Below are 6,862 nucleotides of genomic sequence, written 5' to 3'. Positions count from 1 at the left end.
GCCCCCGCCTCTCACCGGAGCTCGGGAAGACGAGGGGAGAGGCCGTGAGGCGAGAGGGTGAGAGATCAGAGACGAGAGGAGAGTCTGGAGAAGAGAGGCGAGGTGAGCGGCTGCCGGGGGGAGCAAATGAATCAGGGTTAGGGTTGGGAGGGAGGGCGGCCGGCGCCAGGGCATATATAGCCCAGCCCCCAACAGGCAGATCGCCTCCCCAATGAGCTGATCCAACGGTCACCGGGGGCGCGGGGGGAGGCTGCGGCCGTGCCCCATCGGGCCGCCTCCGTGCCTCACGGGCCGAGGCCGTGCCTTCCCGTGCCGCCGCCTCTGTCGGGCCGGGCCCGTGCTAGTGTCGCGGGCCGTGATCGCGGTCCAGGCACAGCCCGGCACCTGGCACGGGCCCGGCACTAGCCCGCATGCTCCCGGGCCGGACCGGGTTAGTGCCGTGCTTTCTTGGGCCGGGCTCGTGCTGGCCCAACGGGCTCGGCCCAGTTGGCCAGCTATACCTCCATGGGTCTTGCTCGACCGCCACGTGAAGTTTGTTGATGCAGGAGTTTTCGCCGGAGGCGCCGGCAAAGCAGCAGCCGCAATCGGCGGATCGATCCGAGAGCCGAGTGTGGAAGAGGATGTGGCGGCCATGGAGCCGCATCCGGCCGTTGCCGACCCCCCTGAAGCAACCCGCCTGTCCATGCTGCGGGGGATTCCCGCCCACCCGATGCAAAGCGTGCACGATGGCACGATCTCGAGCACCGACAGGGGCCTCGTCGTCGTCCTCTACACCGACAGGTACCGACCTGGCAACGGTGGCTACCTTCGGACTGGATACTAGCCGGTTTACGACGCGTCGAGCGGCTCCCTCTCCGCGGTTCCTCAGCTAGCCGCCCGCCGCCGGCCTCCCGTTTCCGCGTGTGCCCACCATCAAGTGCCTTGGGAATAGCGCCGCCATCCTGCGCCGCGGCCAAGGGAAGGACGAGGGCGCCTACGTTCTCGCCGAGCTCGTCACCACGTACCACCCGGGGGGGCTCCCCGACGCCCAGCTCTACCTGTGGCGGTCGCCGCCCGCCGCGAGCCCGGACTCGGACTCGGGCAGCGGCGGCGACGGATGGACGCGGACGGCGGCGCGCCTCCCGCTCCCTCCCGAGCTGTGCGGGCCCACCTGCTTCTTCCACATCGACATGGCGCTCGCGCTCGGGGGCTCTCGCGTCTGCTGGGCGGATCTCCTCGCGGGCGTCTTGATCTGCGACCTGTTCGCGCCCCGGGGGCCCGAGTTCAGCTTCATCCCGCTGCCGCAGGGGCGCTCCCTGCACACGCCAGGGGCGGACCTACAGGATGGTCCGGGTATGCCATGGCATACCCTAACATCCGGCCCACCCCGGATGCCCCTCAGCCACAGGCCGCTCGGGTCACCGCCGCTCGTCCCCGCCGCCGCTACCGGCCCTGCCCGCCAGCGTCTGCCTCGTCCTGCCTAGCTGCCCCTCCCTGTGCGCAGCCAGCAAGGCGCAGCGCCATCGTCCCCCTCCCCAGCAGCTGCCGCGCCGCCAACGCTCGACTACGGCCGCGGCAGCCCCAGCAACGCCCATCCCCCTCCTCGGCCGTGGCCGTGCCGACAACACACGACCCGGCCTCCTCTCCCAGCGCATGGCTGTTCGTGCGGCCGTCCCCGCCTCAGCGGCTCTCCTCCCCGACAGTGCTGCCCCCGCCTGCGGCCCCTGAGGCGTCGCCCGTCCCGGCAAGGTTGTCGGCCCCGCCCAAGCGTCCGAGGGGCCGCCACCCGGTTCGCCCTGGCATGGAGCATACAAGCAGTGGATGATCGGCCGAAGCTGCCCATCTCCGCGCATTCGACGGCCAGACGGCGACCGGGCAGGCATCCCCGGTGCCCCTCCCTGTCAACGCCTCTTCTTTTTTTTCGGCGCACCTTCTCAACACGACTGTGGGCGGCGGACGACAACAACATTTTCTGCGATGCGATCCTAGATGAGCAGCAATGCACGGATCGCTCTAGCCGGTGGCTAAAGCCAGCACGAATTCAGCAACTATTGGACTGCTCGTAATTCTATATTAACTATTAAGGAGCTTGTCTGTTGAGGGTTAAACTGTGTGGATTAAGAATGGCAATCACTGTATTAAGAAGTTTGATCTTGTGCACTGCATAGTCAAAACATGAACACACGCTGACACACAGGGGGGATTTATTCTATATCGTGACTTGATATTTGCTTTTTATTTACACAAGTCATGAAAGTCTGAATGTTTGCGTATATCTTGATTCTTGCATGATCCGATTTATGTGTATTGGTTGGATGTAGTGCTGCATTTGGTGGCAAAGAGAAAAGAGATACTAAAGGGGCATAGAAGGTATTCATGAACCAAAATCCATAAAATCTAATTCTAGAATCCAAGAATCCAAACAGCACCATTCAGATTTTAGTCATAATCCAGATTTTGAGAATCCATCTAAAATCCAACATGGCTTCCAAACGGGGCCTTAATGTGCTTCTACTATTTATATTGTAATCTATGCAAGTATTGAACCTAATTGCTTACATACCAAATTGCCCATGTAATTTTTTTGTTGTGTGCCGAATTTTTTTAGGTTGTACCGAATACCGAATTGTAGGTTGAAATTTTAACATGACATACCCTAAGTTCCAATCCTATATCCGCCACTGACACACGCCCAACAATGTCCGTCTCGGGCGCAAGGTGCAGGAGTTTCGTTCCATGGGCATCGTCCGCGGCGTCCTCACGTTCGTTGCTCTGGTCGGCTCGGCTACACTGAAGTTTCCTTGTCCAAGTCCAGCGATGTGGTGCTGGAAACCTGGGCTCTGTCCCTCGATCTGAGGGAGTGGAGAAAAGGCCCGGCCGTGCGTGTGGGGGATCTCTGGGCAAGCGAGAGCTTCAGCGAGATGGGGCTGCCGCGGGGCAGGCCCCGATGTTCCCTGTCCTCAGCATGGACGAAGATGGGATCGTTTACGCTTTTCTGAATGATATCGAGTTCGTGGACACGGCTGATTATTACGGGCAGATTATCGGGAGGCAGCTGGTGCCCAATGCCCATTATGTGGCTCGCCTTGACTTGGTGCAGATCAGGGTCCTGTACTCCAAAAAGAGCCCCACGAACAATTTGGCGCAGCTTGAGCCCTCTCTGCTGGCTAGTGACTTCAGCGCATTCCTACATGGCTCCAAGGACCGTTAGGCACGGTATTGCTACCACCACCAACACACTTGTTTAATTTCAAGTACTGGATGAAGATTGTGGGAAGAAGCAAGAATTTCTTTCTTTTCTGTCTTTTGTATTTCTCGATTGGAGATTTAGAGTCTAAGCACTCATGTAAGCTTCTGGCTATGTGGTCAGATATGTTTTTTTTTGCGATCGTAGACATTCACCTATGAATGTTTAAGACCGAGATTTTCTTTAATCTAAAAAGATATAAATTATTACATTTGACATTCCCATTTTTTGTTTCTGCTATAGAGGGGAAGAAGCAAGTAATGTCGGAGCTATCATGAAGCAGATCAAGTACTGAATGGGAAGAAGCAAGCATGGTAGGAGCTACCGTGAAGGGGACCAAGTACTGAATGAATGAGTTCTGCAACATATCATGTGTTATGGATTATGTTGCTTAGTTTTTCTTACATTTGTCAGACAGGATGTTATGTTAAATTTGTTTATGGCCTCATCTTCGACTGTCACTCTGTTCGCTGTGCTGTGGCTAGTGGCTGGTGCTGATTTGTTGTGAGAGAAAAGTACTGTTGGCTGGCTGGCGGCTGCTGGATGGTGCTGGTTTAGTGTGAGAGAAAAATACTGTTGTCTGGATGCAGCAAACAGTGTGTTGGCGTCTTGCACGTTCCCAGTGTTTGGTTGTGCTTGTCACCGGTTTTTTTTCATCATTTGCACTTGTTTGTTTCTATACCAGTGCTGAGTGCCAAGGGTAAAAATGAAGCCACTGCTAAAAATCTGCAAGGGACGGGTTGGTGGGGGGATCATATGCATCTTTCGAATTTTTTTTTCTTCTTCACCTTTCAATGTTTGAGATTCGTGCAAATTTTCTCAACCATTAGATCTTTTCAATCCTAACCTTCTTCCTCTTCCTTCCTTCTTCCTCGCAATGCGCCGCCGCCGCCCCGCCCGCCGCTCCTGCGCGCTGCCGCTGCGACGTGCTGCTACCGCACTGCTGCTGCCGTGCATGCTGCTGGTGGTCTGCTGCTGCTGCCGCACATGCTTGCTGCGCCGCCGCGCATGCTGCTGCTGCCTCTGCGCGTGCTGCTGCTTTGCTGCGCTGCCCGGCTACTGCCGCCGCCGCCGCTGCGACTGTTGTGCTGCTGGTGCGCCGCACACCGCCGCCCCCACTCCCCGCCGGCGCCGTTGAAGATGAACCGAAAAAAAATGTTGATCTAAATTTTGGTTCGTTGAATCTATATTTTTGAGATGTTGAAATAGTCTGTAAAAAATGTTGAATCTACTATTTTCAATGTTGAACTATTTTTTCAACATGTTGAAGCTAATTTGAGCCTAATGGGCTTTATAGATGCATAACAGGAAGGTCAACTTCCTTTTTTTCCTTTTTTTTTTCTTCACACGGTTATTTCAGGGCCTCATTTAAATTTGGGCCTGAGCCAACTAGAGCCCATTAACAGCCCAACCGAGCTTCCTCACGCAGCCCAACCGAACTAACACCGCGCGCATCCGTGCCGGACGCGCTTTTTTCTTTTTTATATTTAAAAAAAATCAAAATTTTAAAAATATATGTCCGTTTTGAAATATTTCAAAACTACAAGGATAAGGCGACAGGCTCTAAGTGTAATTTTTTTCTTCAAATTTGCAACGAGATCCCTAGCCAAAAAAAAATGCAAGGGGCCTGTCGCCCCCCCCAACGGGCGACAGGGGCCTGTCGCCCACCCCAGGGGCGACAGGGTCCTCCCCCTATATAAGCCATGGCCGCCATTCCCTTGTCATTTGAGCTTAAAAATTCAGAAAAAAAGAGAGGGGTGAGGAGAAGAAATACGGCGAAGCTTTGCCGAATTCCGCACTTGTGATCTACCGGTAACTTCCGTATGAATCCGTTGATATTGTATCACAATTTAGTTTAATTAGCGGATTAGCTGAATTAGATTTGGTGCTTTAGAACACTTGTTTAGTATTACAATTTGAGTACTATTACAGACTTGTTTTTAAATTAATTATGCATTAGAATAGAATTATGACAGTACCGTATTGATATTGCAGCATAAGACAATAGAATTATGACAGTAGCTATATTTTCACGCATCGATTTGGTATACGATATGTGCATTATTTAAATCATTGTTTGTCATTTGGCGCACCACACTATAGCGCCAATGTCTTCAACAGGATCAACCTATATTTCGTGGAGCAAGTGTGAAGCCACCGTACCTGAAGGAATTGATGTGCCAATGTGCTTCTGCGGTTCGTTATGCAAGTTCATGCAATCTGAGGTTTTAGGAGATGACTACGGCATGAGGTTCTTTATGTGTGAGAACTACGAATATGATCCACCTAAGCGATACGGCAAAGACCGGACCAATGTAGCAGGACAACATACGCTATTTTTCTTTGTGACCTAACATTGAGTTATGATTCTAACTTTTGTTGGACAAAGTCTCCTCCGCCTCTTTGTGATTTTATGCAGTGGTTCGACACCGTGCAGTCGCAGCAGGCAAAAGACTTTGTGGAACAACAAACAAGGTGAGCTGCAGAACGTTGGCGCCGAATGAAGCACGAGGAACAGCAAGAGGAGAAGCGCAAGAAAGAGCAAGAAAAGATCCGCAAGAGGATGGAGGAGGTGGATCGTAAGGCGGCGGCCGAACGTGAAGCTGACAGGGAGATAAAGCGAGAGAGGGCACGTCGTGCGAAGGAAGCCGGCCCCGAAGCAATTAGGAAGGGCAAATATTCTCGGTGCACTCAGTAGAGTAGTACCATGTAATTCCGGCATTTTACATTCCATAAGGCATGGTAGGTTTAGATGCAACAAGAAATTACTTTGTCGCATGCACATGCCACTGCAATTAGTTGTTTATGTTTTCAGTTGAGAGCTCGACTCTGTGTGTTGTAACTTTTACCATTAATTTGCAGTTGGAGCCGGAAATCTATGAAATCTTTGAACTTGTCCTTAATATTTTCGGAGCTTTTCATGTCACTAGAATACTAAAAAGCACACATTTAATTAATATAACGATAAGAAATAAGAATTAAGAAATGCATTACATAATGTGAACCATCAAGTTTACATCATAATACAACGATAATGAAACACACATCACACATGCAATGGCATGGCAGAACCCGTTGCAAACTACGGTAAACAGATTCTGGACTAACCTAACATGCCTTATGTAGTTTTAAAAAAAAAACACAACAAACACAACGATGCAGCATGTCACTAGCACTAGGGTAGTCCTAGTAGCCGTATCCCCACGTAGCAAACTGCGTTGAGCCTTCTCCGCAGTATCCACCCATTACAGGTGGTGCAGGCGGTGGTGCCGGAGGCGCAGGGCCCTTCTTCTTGTGACAAGGGCAGTTGCAGTAAGGAATAGTGCATGGTTCATCCTGTGAACCGGCAGCATTGCTGGTATCATCATCTTCGTCGACTTTGTTTTCCTCGCTCACTTCCTCATAATGGTTCACTTTGCATTCCAGATCAAAGATATTTATCTGGAGGTACTCGATGAACTCCTGAACAGAATCAATTGGTGCAGGATCGACCCACCTAGTAAACCACAGTTTTCTGGAGCATCGGAAGAATGCAAAACAAATTTCATTAAGGTGTCTCATTGAAGATAAAGAAATGAAACAACCGAGTATTACCCATGCGTGTGGACATTTAAAGAAACGCTGACCACCATCCAT

The 6,862-nt window shown here is 51.8% G+C and overlaps 1 pseudogene; it reads left to right on the top strand.

The window, feature by feature from the left end:
* The first annotated feature begins 505 nt into the window (after positions 1–505).
* LOC120640244 lies at positions 506–3,784 on the top strand (annotated as a pseudogene).
* Positions 3,785–6,862: the final 3,078 nt, after the last annotated feature.

Source organism: Panicum virgatum, chromosome 7K (genome assembly GCF_016808335.1).
Source record: "Panicum virgatum strain AP13 chromosome 7K, P.virgatum_v5, whole genome shotgun sequence".
Taxonomy (NCBI): Eukaryota; Viridiplantae; Streptophyta; class Magnoliopsida; order Poales; family Poaceae; genus Panicum; species Panicum virgatum.
Note: the sequence above shows the minus strand (reverse complement) of the source record. Positions and strands in the feature narration are given on the sequence as shown.